Raw genomic sequence first — 15,634 nt, 5'->3', positions numbered from 1 at the left:
TGTGATCTTGCTGCTGTTTTTTTCCCTTGTTCAGGATCTCTCTATCAACCGATCCAAAACGGAGTGCTTGTTCCGGGTCGTTCTGATTTGGGGAGGGCCCTGACGCCCCCCCCTGAGGATATTCCATTGCACCTGGCTATTGTCGTGCTTTTCTGCTACCCGCCAGAGGAAGCAGATGGTATGAGTGTAGTGCTAGAGCAGCGCTGTCGCCGTTCCCTGCAAAACCCTAGTCGCTCAGGAGTACTCTCTCCAGTTTACCCGACTTGATGGAACCTTCTATTTTACTTAGATTGGTTATTGAACGTTTATATTTTTAATAAGAGAGATGATATTAAAAAAAGTTAATAATAATAATAAAAAATAAGTTGAAATCAATTTAAAATTATGATTTTATGTGTGTGTGCACATGCCTGTGTTGTATAATGAGGTGATGATTTCTCTCATATAGTAAATTTCTCATCAAAATTCGACAGCTCTTTTTTTTAATCCAAAGGCGAAATTGTTTGAATCATTTTTTAAATTATGGAAATAGATTCAACATCATCAATAATCTTTATGGCAACCAAAATTTTGAATCTTGACAGCTGTATCTTGGATTTCCAAAAAACATTGTTGGTTTTTGTCAAAATCATGCCAGATTTTCCATTCTTTTCCACACAAAAAAATTTACTTCTTAACATTATATATATATATATATATATATATATATATATAATTTTTTTTTCTCTTTTAGCTAAAACTCCAACCTCCTACTCAAGCGAAGATGAGATAAGGATGCATAGAATTGGCTATCCCATTTTAGGACAAAGGAAGAGATCATCTTGAATAAGAATAATATTAAAAATATTATTACTTCTAAATTTAAAAAGAATTTGTGGGCAATAAAGAATTAGAGAGAAAAGAAACTATGATACTATGAGGAGGGGATCAACCTCAATCTCAAAATAAAAAATTATATTTCTATCTTTATTAGTATTAAGAAGAAAATGAACATTGGTAAGACAAAAACCAATTCTTATGACTGTCATAGTGAAATTGGACGTTGGTCAATTCCTAAAGTACCATGGGATGAAAGAGCATGTCACTTATACAGTACTAAGAAGAATTGAAACCACTTTCTCTTAGATTTTTCACCTTATAATCACATTCAATCTATTTTTCGGAATATTTGTCACAGTACCAACCTTATTGATCTTCTAAGCCAACAAAACGATGGTTATATGGGAACACTTCTCTCACTTCTTTTACAACTTTAGACTAAGATGTTAAAGAATTCCAATTAATATATTACCTTCTTATAGGTATGATAAACCTTATAGATATTAATGGAGGTTCTTCATCATCATCATAATAAATATTAAGTTTTTTCATTTTAATTGATTATAAGTATTTTATTTTACACATCATATTTATTTTAAATTATAAAATTATTTTAATTTACAATCGAGATATTAAGAGAATTTACATGTATTTAATATTATTATTTTTATTATTTTTATCTCACATAACTATTTATGTTGTGTTACATATTTTTATCTATAATGAACCTTACAAATATCGATACAACAATTTTATATAAATGATTTTTTTTTAACCATTGAAATTTTTTAGTTTAATGATATATAATTAAATTTTTTATTTTAAAATAATATATATTTTCTAAATTAATTTCTTTTATTGCATCATAAACATTGGCATGAAAAGCTCATTATTGTGTTTTCTCACCATTGTGGTCTACCACAAGGGAAACCAAAGATTCAACAATAATGGAGATGACTTACTAGTTTCTTATCTGTCAAAATACTCAAAAGTGTAAATTCAGTTTGAGTTTCCTTATGTTTATTTAGTTCCCTAGGAGCATTGTGAAAATTGTTGCATATCATATATCAAGTGTAGTTGGTCATCCATCTATCTATGAAAATAAAAGAAATTTTTTGAATCCAAAGCATAAAATAAGAGGCATGGCCAAGCGTCGTTTATCAAAGGACGTTACTAGGTAGCTACATCATGCACACTTTAGTCTAGTTGAGGTTGGTGTCCACACTAAATATGTCCCACGATATGTGTTAGATAGGCATCAATGCTAGCAAACCAAGGGATTTGGTGACATTGGATAATTTCATTGAGGCAAGCAATTATCTCATTGTGATCCTCATGTTTTTCCTTGAGGACACGACCTAGGAGCATTTTCATTTACTAGTGAAGGGTGATGGATTTAGAGTATTGGCCTTTCCATCCCCTAGTGTGATTAGGGTTAGGGACTTAACTATTAGCATCAATTTGGATTTCAAACTCTGAATAAGATTGACAATCATCGGTGGTAAAGGCTTCCAATTGCTGAATTTCCACTTAAATTTTGAGTGCAATAGCATAATGGAAAATTGTTGCAGTGGATTGGGCTTGAGCCTAGGCTAGTGATCTTCCTGAAAGGTCATGACCTCCAAACCCATGATGAGATTGCATTCTTAGACTTGGCATAGTGCCCAAGTACAAACAGGGACCAAAGCTAATAAAATCCAAGGGGTGGTGAGGACCTATAAGCTAAGAAAAGCATAACCAGAATAGGGTTGTGCGGAGAATGGGAATCAACACCTAGTCTAACCAGGAGGCATGCAAGTGAAACAACATAAAAGAGAGTGTGATGGAGGGGAAGCTTTAGGAGTAGGAAGGAACCATAGAAAACCAAAATACAACAAGAAAATTGAACTCTACGGGGTCACCCTACTTGCTAAATATTGAATTCCACTGTTTAAAAGAAACCAAGCTATAATAGTTGTAGATTGTATTGGACATAGAAGAGTCTTCCATGTTTCTGGCGGCCCTTCAAGATTTTTTTTATCTCAAACTATAGCTCTCCACACCATAGGAAGTTGTCTTTTCTTGTGTGTCCTCCCCTATGACAACTCATGTGCTACAAGTCCCTTTCCTTGTTGAAGAATGAAAACTATAGAGGTCCATGCGAGGGGGGATTAGGCCTTCCTTCACCAATTTACCAAAAAGCTAGACATTGCAATATAAATATCCCACCTGTAGCTTGAAATGCATGCGGCTATAGCAGAAATGTACAAGTCACCCTGGTCTGTGTGATAAAATATTGAGAATGCAGAGTATGCCATCATAATTTGCTTTGAAATTAAAACTTATGCCATGTGCGACTGCATGGATAGAAATAGCCATGCCATCTTTCATTGATCCATTTTTCCGCATTCCCATCAAAATTTTAAAATAATAATTTTATCTAAATAAAAAATTATTTTTAATTATTAAACAATTTAATATTAATAGGAATTTTATCTTTGGCATCATTCTTATCCAACAAGACTTGGCTTAGGAGCACCTTCGTATGCCAGTAGTGTACTAGTTTTGTCATCTATGAGTGTGCCCCATGTCCAACACCTTGGTCACCACTACTTCCAAAACTTCAGAGTTACACATACAATTACATTCTCTCACTAGATCAGATTCCCCTTCACTCAACTAAACTCTAATGCTTTGCAGGATGCATTCCTTGTAAATCTGAATCAAGGGCTCGACCCATTGTCGTGTCCAAAATCCCCCTAATAACCACAACCACTGCCACCTTTTTTATAATGAGACTACTAACACACCATAACAATAGCAAAGAAAGTGTGAAGTAATACCATATAAGGTAGAGAGAGGCAGACAATAGAGGGAGGAAGGTCAAAAGAATATGGAGAAGAAAGAAAACATACAAACATAGCTAGAGTGCCACAGAAAAACTTTTGAATAAACACTCAAAAGAAATAAAAAGCCTTGACACTTTGCACTAAAATCTCTTGAATAAACACTCAAAAAAATAAAAAAACCTGGACACTTTGCACTACAATGACCACACTGAATGACCAATAATCAATTATAATAATTGAGATAGATGTCTTTGTTCTTGAGAATCCACACACTATAATAGCAAGAACCCAAGTTGCAGTGACACACAATCTAACTCGTGTGTGTAAATTGCAACACATATATAGACCAATAATCAATTATAATAATTGAAATACATGTCTTTGTTCTTGAGAATCGACACACCATAATATCAAGAACTCAAGTTGCACTGACACACAATCTAACTCGTGTGTGCATATTGCAACACATATATAAACCAAATTCAAAAAAGTGATAGCGCACATATTCAAAAGAATACCCATACATTTTTTGGGCCACATTGCGAATACCCATACACTAGTTTTTTTTTGCCACATTGCCTTTCATGGTCTCGAAGGGAGGCACTCAACGTCACTCATGGAATAAGGTAGCAACGTCCTCGCCCTTCCCACCACAACTCACATCCCTAATCACCTTATTCAAAGAATGAAGCTTAACTTTACATTAAGGATCACCTTAATTTGAATGTCCTTTTCATACGAATGGATAAATAAAATGATGTAATCGCAAAAAGAGTTGTCCTTAATATACATGCCTCACATCCCATGCAACTACTACCGAATATAAAAAACACGATAGGGAAATCGTATGAAAATAATAATTATAAACCATCTTATAACGAAACAATATTAAAAAATGCAACAAATACATACCTGTGGAGTAATGAAATTCGAAAAATATCATATTCTCTTTGGAAAAAAACAAAAATAGAATATACTTGAGGAGGGTGGAATATCTCGCGTCTGTACAAACTAATGTTATGTGTGAAATATTGACATTCGCTTTCATTAAATAGTCAATTTTATTAAACTAATCAATTTCTTAAAACAACTAAAGAATAGTCAATGTTCACCTCAGAAATATTACTTAAATAATTTTTTTAATTGAGAGAGTCCTTTTCAAAATCTTCCAAGTAAATCACTAGATTCCAAAATTACCTCACAAATAATGATTATATTACAAAGTAATCTTTAAAATAATGCATAAATAATGATTATATTCCAAAGTAATCTTAAAAATAATGCATAAATAATGATTATATTTTAAAGTAATCTTTAAAATAATGCATATTCTATTGACATGGGCTTATTATATTTATATACATTAGTGAAAGAACTTAAACATCCAATATTTCAGGTCCAAAAGATTCACTTTAAGTCAAAAGATATCACTTTATGCGTATCCACTTGTGGGATTTGAGAATAATATATGATATTATGGGAGCGAAAGAACATGGTTAGTTACATATTCCAAACATTAAGCATTCTTAGTGCAACCATCCAAGATGATACGGTAATCCCGTGAATCACTTTGTTGGTGCTTAGCTTAAATTTGTACTTGAAAATGATACATGATTGTTATAAACATTATGATAGGTTTAGTTTACTTTTACAATTTATATATAATGGTAAATTAAATATATTCTTGAATTTTATGAATAAATAGAGAGTGATATTCATTAAAATTTATATATTATTTGAAAAATATTTGCTTTATTTAATTTGAAAGTGAAAAAACGAGAAGCATTTGATTGATTATTTATTTCCTTTTGTTAGGTTCTTATATTAATAGGAGACATAAATTTTGAATGACTGAGACTAAACGTGTAATATGTACATACTTTTGCTTTTTGCAAATGTTTTCCATATTCCAAAAAATTAAAAAATGTAAAGAGGGTATGTCTTAAAAGAAAAATCAAAGGAAAAAAGAATAAAAAGGTCAAAAAATGAAAAATATGAACCCCAAGAAAGAAAAGACCATGAAAGTGTGCAAGTCAAAATGCCACTACTATTTACTTTTTGAACAAAATAAATGATTGTGTGTGGTTTGTAACCTATGCCACAATCCATGATAGTCAAAATGTTTAAACTTGGCTATTTCATGCTTTCAATTTCATGCTTATAGATAGAGAATAAAATCTGACCAAACAGTGTAATCTTGGTAGATAATTAGATAGGTAGAGTCAATAAAGGAGCTCAACTGTTTAATCTAAGCCATTGGATGTAATAAGGTTAGATTTAGTTAGATTACTGTTGTAAAGAAAAGAAAATATTTGATAAGGGTTTGCTAGCTTAAATGCACCCTAATAAAGAGAAGTAAAAATGGTAGGATGAGTAGGTGGGTAAGTAGAAGAAAGGTTGTAGAATTGTGATGATTGTTAGACAAAAAGCATATTTATCAGCCTCATCATGAAAGTTATAAGTATGAATGAGAAATTGGACTGACATAAACTCACAAAGTCAAATTAATTAATTTCCCCTCGCTCATTTCACCCTTTTACTTAACTAATTTCCCAAAATAAAGATCAAAGTACTTAAAAAACCCTAAGTCAAATGGGCTCAGAGCATTTCTCTGACTTCTGGAGGGATCGGACCCTCGGCCCAATGACTTACAAATATTAAGCACTAAGATCCCCTCATAAACATTTACCCCCCTTCATTTCATTCACTTTCCGTAATAAATCCCTTTTCATAAGGTGAAAACACCATTTTCCTAAGAAAGAGCAATCACCCCCATGGATACCTCTCTTTTATGAAAAAACCTACAAAATGCACTTAGCCTAAGTTGTAATGTATCTATGTAAAATGCAAATGAAATCACAAAAATACATTATGCTTAGCGCCATTTCACTTATCCCCTGCAATTTTCATATTAACTATTAACATTATTTATATGTTAATTCCCGCAAAAACCCCTTTCCCCGTATATTTTATTAAAAACCCTTTAGTATTATATCCCTACCCCTAAGTTTGAAACATAAACTTCATATTATATCTGAACCCTGACAAAGGACATAATTAATAAATATGTGATTAATTAAAGTCAAAACCAATCAAATCATGCCCGAGGCGTTAATCACCGCCTTAACCCCTCATTAAACGCAAACCGCCATGTTTAATTTCCTGTCGGGCCTCTCCATTACCCTTTGTGCAATTCCTGCACCCGTTCACTGTATGATCTACCCCCTCTCCATCCGACGGTTCACGTTGATTTCGGAAGGGCCCGAAATCTAAACTTTACCTGCCCGAAATGGGTTGTTTTCCACTGGTCCCCCAAAGCTACGTGGCGCTCGATGAGTGGAATCGGGCGGCCTCCTCCCAATACTGCCAAGCACTCAAAGGCTATGCGAAATAAACTGCTTACTGCCAGCCCGCTACCTGCCAAAACTATCACTATTCAACTCGCTACGCGAAAAACCACTATTGTTCACCCGTACCTGCCAAATTGACTTTGCGCATAAATCCAAAAAAAAGTTACCCAAATCATTGTTTTATCATTTTAACTGCAAACTTCCATGCACACGCTTATGAATGTTGAAAAGTCATCAACCCATGTACACCTGCACTCTGAAGGCGCCAAAAGCTCCCAGATTGCCTTCCAGCCAAATTGAAGCCCTTTCAACCGTTTATAATAACTAGTGAACCATTTCAGACACAATTTTCATCAATTCCAGGTATTTAAGCCAGAATCCATTCAAAACCCTGTTAATTTCCGAACCAGTCTCTAAAGCTTTCTTAAATAGAAATTAAAGGGAAATTTAATAGCATAAAACCCACGTGGAATTCAACCCCCATTACCTCAAAAACTGAAAAGTTACTTTATCCTATTCTTAAATCCACAAGAACTAAAAATGTCTGCCCCTATTTCCATGGATGTCAATCCAACTACTACTCCTCACTTGGACCTAGACCACCTTCCCCTTGTTGATAAATATTTCCAAATCAAGGACACCTCTGTCCTTGAATTCCCTATCAAACTGTACTACCGATACAGGGACCAATACCTAAACAAAGTTGATAAAATAGATTTGTGGGAATCTAATTTTCCCAAGTATCAATTTCCTGAGGTGCACATTTTCCCTGAAATCATTCATTACTTCCATGTAAACTACATTTCCAGTCAAAGGGCAGTGACGTCCCCTTACCAAACCATACTTTTCACCATCATTGCTGAGTCAATCAATGAAATATTGCTACTACAACCAGGGCAGAACTTAACCCCTATTTCAATTGGAGACCTACTAGACAAATTTCCCAAGCTTACTACTGCCAAGATTGCTGAAATGCTTCAGACCTTCATTAAGGAGGAAAAACATGTCCCAACAGAACCTCCTCCTTATGTGGCTACCATGTTTTCCCCATTTGTTCAAGATATAGTAGCAATGATCTGTTGTGTTTTAGGCTATATCACCAGTGAATACATAGATGAAATCATTTTAGCCTCCATGTCCATTTTCACTCCAGGATAGCCCCCTATTGTAATATATGACTATGCCAAATACATAGCTGATAGGATGCATGAATAATTTCTAAGAATGAGTAATGAGAGAGTGTTTAAGTATTCTTCGGTTTTGTACCACCTTTTCTTATATTATCAAGCTGACAAGTTCCCATTCACTCTCCAAAAGCTTGACACTAAAGGTCATCCTAGGTCAGTAATTTTTTGGACTCCTTTTGGTACATAAGCATGATTCCCCATATCCATACATAGATTTCATTGATCTTTTTGTACATCCAGTATTGACCATGCTACTAGGAAGTCCTCTTCCAAGAATCAATTTAGATATCAGGAGGATCCTACAGCTTTCAAAACAACACAAAGCGGGAGATTGGTACTTGTACCAAAATCACATAGAAATTAGGATCTATGGCTGTGAGTTGGCCCCATATAAACTATCCAGATACCTCCCAATGAGGTTATTTGCTCTGGAGTACTATAGGCAGATAATCAACTCAGATGAGGTACATTCTGTTAAAGTCAAAATGAAGGCCCAACTTAGAATCAAAGATCAACTAGGCCCCTTTGTATGCAATAGCAGAGAAGTTGGAAGAGAAGCAGAAGAAATCCTTCAGAGACTCAAACTAAAACAAAGCTTCATGTGGAGATATGACCCCTGTGACTTCATATGCAATAGAATATGGAAAAATAAGATGACTCCCTACATTCACCACCGAATCCCTGAAATAGAGAAATATGCAAATCAGTTGGAATGGGTGGAGAATACTCTAGTGGACAGAGATAGCACTGAAGTTGCTGTTGAAAATGCGCTAATTTATCTAGAGAAAAGGCTTGATGAAGGTTCTTTCCTGCAGGTGCTAGGAGAATCTCAAGCACAAGGATAATCATGGGCACATAGTGAACAACACAGAGAAGAAGAATCCTAGGTACAAGAAGAGTCAGAACAACCAAACTTATCAGAAGAACTGACTCAAACAAGACTTCCAGAGCCTCTAATGATTACTCCCCCTACCTTGCAAACTCCTCTAAATGACGAGAAGAACCTCTAACGAAATAGGGAAGAGGAAACTACATCAAGCAAAGCAACCATATAGACATATGAGAAAACTAGCCTAGTCAAAAGGCAAAGGTTAAATCCTGTCTCTAAACAGGAATTCATAGAAGAGATAGTAGGGTCCACCAGCATAGGAAGGGAAGGAAGTAGGCCTGCTACTCCTTCTAGGGGCACACGAGAGCCTTGCACATCTCATACTTAGATGTTTGAGAGGCAACAAAGTGTTGAAGTGACCTCATTTAGGATTCAAGCAGACAAATATTAGGATATTAGAGAAAGGTACAAGGACATCAAAGCCAGGAATGAGAGGCTAAAGGACCAGACTTATGCACAGTACCTCAAGATGGCATCTACCAACCAAACAATGCTAATGTCAGCCTATGATGTGAATGAAGGAAAAATGCAAATGACATTCATAAATCCTAGCACACAACAACCAAGATCAATAGCTAACTATAAAAATATAGACTTTGAAGTACTGGCAAATGATATACATCCTATTGACTAGAATGAGTTACACAAACAGAAAGGTGATCTGTAAATGAGATCTAAGATAATAATAAGGTATTACAGAATTATGTGCATGGATTTGTGTATGTCATTTTATGCAATGGATCGATAAGATTGCGAAATTCACAGACAATGAAGCAGTAAACAAAAAATAATAGACAACACATAACACAACAAATTTAATGAGGAGTTCACCCAATACTCCTGGGCTACATCTCCTGGTCCACCCTTAGTGGTGGCCTCTCTATTATGTCTTCAAGCATAGTTCTTTTTACAACAGTGAGCTCAATTTGAGCCTCACACACAACAGAATACAATAACAAGAGCTTTACTTGAACCTCTCAAGTTTTCTCTGAGTACAAAAACTCCTTCAATGCTCTCTGTCTCTGTCCTAACTTTGTCTCGGTATTTTCCTAGAATACTGCCTCCTTTGCTGCGCTCTCTATCTGTGGCTTTAAATCCAAAGCTGTGCTACCTGTTCATTTGATATTCTCGTCTCTCGGTCTCACCGGCCTCTATCCACTTCAAATCCCTCTTCTAGCGTTATATAATCATTACTTAATGCATAGAGAGGAGGTGGCCACCCATTCTGTAATGTAAGAGTGCCTCGGGCCTCTACAACTCATGAAACAGTCGCGCTCTGTTTTCAAAGTGAAAATGTATTCTAACAGAGAAAATACACCAAAACGCAATGTATGAGACTTTAAAAGTCCTTAAATCCGCCCTATTTTCCCATCAAGTCCACCTATTGGTCGTTGTTGCTTATCACAATGGCTTTGTCCCTTTGTGTTTCATAAATATATTAAAAACTACGAAAACACATTAGAATTGGCTTTCCTCCGGACTTGAAACTATATATAATAGCCTTAATGTACCCTTTCGGGTCCGGCTTATCGCATCGATGCTTTCTCCTTCACATTTCATTTACAAATGAAATTGTGAAAATACATTAAAAATGATGTTTGACGGATCTCAAGATCCATACAATATGGCTTATAATATTATCAGGTCCATTCCATCGGGTCGCATATATACATATAGACATAACCCCCACTCCTTTATATTTTGCTGATTGCAATTTGGCGATGCAATGTGGGCCGTCGATCTGTGTGCTTGATTAACGGTCCTCATTGACCCCACTAGTTGCCATTGCATCTCCTATGAGGTCTCCGCCGATCGTCATCACAAGCCTTATGTGGATCCCACCGATATCCCTTGATCGTCATCACAAGTCTTATGTGGATCCCGCTGATATCTACTGAAGGTCACCGCCGATTTTGATCTGCCACTCAGATCTGGACCGTTGATCGGCCAGATCAGATGGCTATTGTGGATTACTTTATTCCGACTCCAATACTCTATTTGTTTCACTGATTTCACAGGTTTTTTGCCTCTCGATAGTATTCTGAAAGGCTTCCTTATGCGATTTTCTTTGGTCTTTTGCATGATTTTTGAGTTTTTGAAAACAGAGAGAGTGTTTCTTGGATCCATTTGGATCATGCCCTCCCACTGAAAAGGCTTTTGGACCACCAAAAGTTGGTTTTCAAGCATTGTTTAAGTGAGGATATTGCTGCCTCACTTGCCCAATCTCTATCCATTTTGCACTACTGGGTTTTGAACTTTTGAGTCCAATTCCAAGGTACTCCATGTCCCCTCTATGCGTAGTCCTCACCTTCCTATCCAGAACTATATCTTCCTGCAGCTCGTTGAGGTATTCAGGCAACAAATCATCAATGGAAGGCAGCTGACTTTGCTCTTTACGATCTTCAATTAATGAAGGTTCAAACAGTCTTAGATTTTTTGCATTTACTACTAAATAGATGTGCATGTATGCTAGCAGATCAAGGCAGAAATCATTCTCACCAATTTTCTCAAGTACCTTAAATGGCCCATACCTTATTGGCTTTAGCTTCTTTCCTTCACCTTGCATTTTGTCCTTGTTGATATACAGCCAGACTTGATCACCAACTTGTAAGTTGTGCTCCACCCAATGTTTATCATGCCTTGCCTTGTATTTGGCTTGGCTCTTTTCCAGCTGTTCCTGAACTACCTGGTGAATTTCTTGGATCTGTTCAATGAATCTAGTTGCTTTGTCCACATCACTGTGTCCAGCAATTGCTATGTCCTTTTCAAAGACAAAATCCAAGGGAGACCTTGGTATGGAACCAAAACAGGTCTCAAAAGGAGATCTCTATGTAGAAGAATGTTTAGCATGGTTGTAAGAATGTTGCACATAACATAAGTGTTCATCCCAAAGCTTGGGATGCTTGCTGCAATAACCCCTGAGCAACTGGATCACTGTCCTGTTGACTACCTTTGCTTGGCCATCTATCTGTGGATGAAAGGTTGTGCTTTTCTTCAGTCTGGTGTCCATCAATTCCCACAAACTTGACCAAAACTTCCCAACAAATCAAGAGTCTTGATCAGATACTATGGAGGTGGGTAACCCAAAATGCACCCAGACATGCTCAAAGAACAATTTCACTATTTTTTCAGTTGTAATCTGCTTATTACAGGGTATTAAAATACACATTTTGCTGAACCTGTCCACAATAACATATAAATAGTCATGTCCCTTTCTAGATTTTGGCAATCCCCCAACAAATTCCATGGAAACACTTTCCCAAGGACGGGAAGGAACTGGTAGTGGAGTGTACAAGCCTAGTTTTCTATTGCTAGGCTTGCTTTTAGCACACATGGTACACCCTCTTACATATCTAGAAATTGTTTCATGCATTTTGGCCAATAGCAGTATCTTTGCAGCTGTGCAACTGTTTTACTTACACCAAAATGACCTGATATTAGAGAAATATGTGCCTCCCTAATTATGTTAATTCCCTCTGTTTGTGGAATGCATAGCTTTCCCAAATGATACAAGAGTCGGTCCTTAACATAGTAATCCAATTCTTCTACCTTTTTGCCATTACTTAAAGCTGCATATACATCTTTAAAGTCTATATCTTGAGCATATTGTTCAGTGTAGCTTTCATGCATTACTGAGTTATGCTTAAGTATAGTAGATGCATTTATGATTGGTCTGGACAACATATTTGCAACTTTATTATGTATGTCCTTTTTATATCTGATGACTAAATGAAACTATTGTAGGAAACTCATCCTCCTATAATGTCTTTATTGCTACAATTTAGTTTGTGAGTGCAAGTACTGAAGTGGCTGATGATCAGTATGTATTATTGTTTCTTTGCCCATTAGGTAATGTTTCCACTTCTTCACACTCTGAACTAATGCATACAATTATTTATCATATGTAGGATAATTAAGTACTACAAAATTAAAAGTCTCAGAATGGTAGCATATGGGTTTACCATGTTGCATCAACACTGCTCCCATGGCATAGTCACTGGCATCTATTTTGATCTCAAATGGTCGTTGAAGATTTGGCAATGCTAGTACTGGTGTTGTACTAATTTTTTCTTTCAAGGTGTTGAAGGCTTTTTGTTGTTTGCCTCCCAACTGAAACACCTTGTTCAATCCTATGAAAGCATGTAATGGAGTTGCAATTAAGGAAAAGTTAGCAATAAACTTTCTCCAATATTCTACTGCCCCTAGAAGGCTTCTAACTTTTGTAGCATACTTGGGTTTAGGCCAGTTTATAATGACTGCAACCTTAGATGGATCTATCTTTAGTTCACCAGCCCCTACAATATGACCCAAATATCTCAAAGATGTTTTACCAAATTCACACTTTGATAATTTAACATAGATATTTTCTTTTTTCAAAACATCTAGAGTCTGCTTTACATGCTTCAAATGTTCTTTCCATGTTTTACTAAATACAAGAATGTCATCTAGATATACAATTACAAAATCATCAATAAAAGGTTTGAGTACATCATTCATAACTCTCATGAAAGTGGCAAGAGCATTAGTTAAGCCTAAAAGCATAACTAGCCATTCGTACAACCGTTGCTTTGCTTTAAAAGTAGTCTTCCATGCATCTTGCTCTTCTACTTTGACCTGATGGTAACCACTACGTAGGTCCAACTTGGAAAAGTAAACAACCCCTTTCAACTGATCCAATAGATCATCAATGCGAGGAAGGGATAATGATTCTTGATCATTATTTTATTCAATGCTCAGTAATTAATGCACATCCTCCATGAACCATCTTTCTTCCTCACCAACACGATTGGAGATCCGCATGGTGATGTGCTTGGTCTTATGAACCCTTTCTCAAGTAGCTCATGTACCTGCTTCTTGATTTCTACATTCTCTAAAGTGGATAACCTGTACATTCCGATGTTAGGAAATATATCATCTTGCTGCAAATTAATATCATGTACAATTTCCATTTTTGGTGGCGGACCTTTAGGTTCTTGAAATAAGATATCATATTCTGAAACAACTCTTTCTAAATTAACATTTTTTTTAGCATCACAACCCTCAAATAAATTGGTTTTTTCAGGTTTCTTTTCCTTTACAAACATCAGTAAAAATTGCTTGCATGAATTTACAATCCTTTTCATCTGCCCTGAGTTTATGAGAGTATAATTATTTCTGAGTTTGTGAGCTTTTACAATATATTCTATTCCATCTTTAACAAGTCGATACTTATTTTTAGCTCAATAGAAAATTGATTTTCTATCATACAAGTAAGGACTTCCTAAAACAATTCCACATATATCCAAGGGAATTACATCTAACTCAACCTCATCTACAAATGTTGAACTAATGGCAAGCCTAAGTTTCCATTGTCTAGTCACTTGTAGCTTTGCTTTATCACATAACCAACCTAATGGATATGGCTTCTTGGGAGGTGTGGTTAGTAATCCCAGCTTCTTTACAATTGCTTCAGAAATTAAGTTTAGTTGTGAACCACTATCAAACAAAGTATCAACCTTTTGATGCTTGGAAATTTTCTTCATTATCAATGGTTTGGGCAGAATTACTAGTAGATGCTTCAGAATTTTTACCTTGTATACCTATGGCTGTGATGGCTATTTCATCACCTGAGGCTGACCCCAAATCTTTCTGAATAGTAGCAGCAGCCTTCTTCTTCTTGGGTTTCAGCTTTGGATGCAAAGACCAGCAATATTCATCATCATGTCCATCATTCTTGCAGTGAGTGCATGAAGGTTTGGCCTTTTGTACAACATTTGCCTTCCTCTCTTTCCATTTCTACTTCCTCTTTTCCTTGTTCTTGCTTGCAGTGGGTTTTGATGATCCCCCAATCTCTGGGTTCACATTCTTGCCTCTAGCCTCTAGATGGGTAGCCTAAACAGATACCTCATCTATGCTAGTAGGGTTAAACATGAGAATGGTGTGCCTCAAATAACTATGCAGACCACCTATATACTTCAGCAAAGTTTCAGGTGACTCTAAAGAAATGCCTAGAATCAAAGCTCTTTTTCTAAATTCTTGGGTGTAGCTTTGTACACTTTTCCCTTTTAATTAGTGAAGAGTTTGCCAACTCATCATAAATTGCTGCATATAAGCTAGTGGATAGAATTGTTTTTTAATTGCAGAAACAAATTCACTCCAGACAAAGAATTTTACCATGCTTCTTCAAGTTAGCTTGTGTCCTGCCTTCCCACCATACCAAGGCAGTTCCTCCAAGGCATAGGCTAGCCAGCTGAATTTTACTCCTATCTAAATCAATGCTCTGCACCCTGCAATAGACATCAATCTCTGTAATCCGGTTATCTAGCTTCTCTGCATTTAACTCTCCATCATATTGTTAGCGCTTGAAAATTCACCTCAGGTTGAGAAAGGTAAACCTTAAGGCAACATCAAACCACTTAACCTCGTAGCTAGCCCTACGGGGCAGGAGAGGGCTCTCTCCGGTCTATCTCGGTGAGATATTCAATGGATGAGATGACCAATAGGGTAACACTGATTTTAGGCTAGTAAACTGATCAAAAAGGTTGATTTAGGGTTTTTAGGGTTTTTGGTGGCAAATTGAGG

Source organism: Pinus tabuliformis, chromosome 9 (assembly GCF_031772625.1).
Source record: "Pinus tabuliformis cultivar Carrire ecotype Pingquan chromosome 9, CPIR1, whole genome shotgun sequence".
Taxonomy (NCBI): domain Eukaryota; kingdom Viridiplantae; phylum Streptophyta; class Pinopsida; order Pinales; family Pinaceae; genus Pinus; species Pinus tabuliformis.
This window is presented reverse-complemented; position numbering follows the sequence as displayed.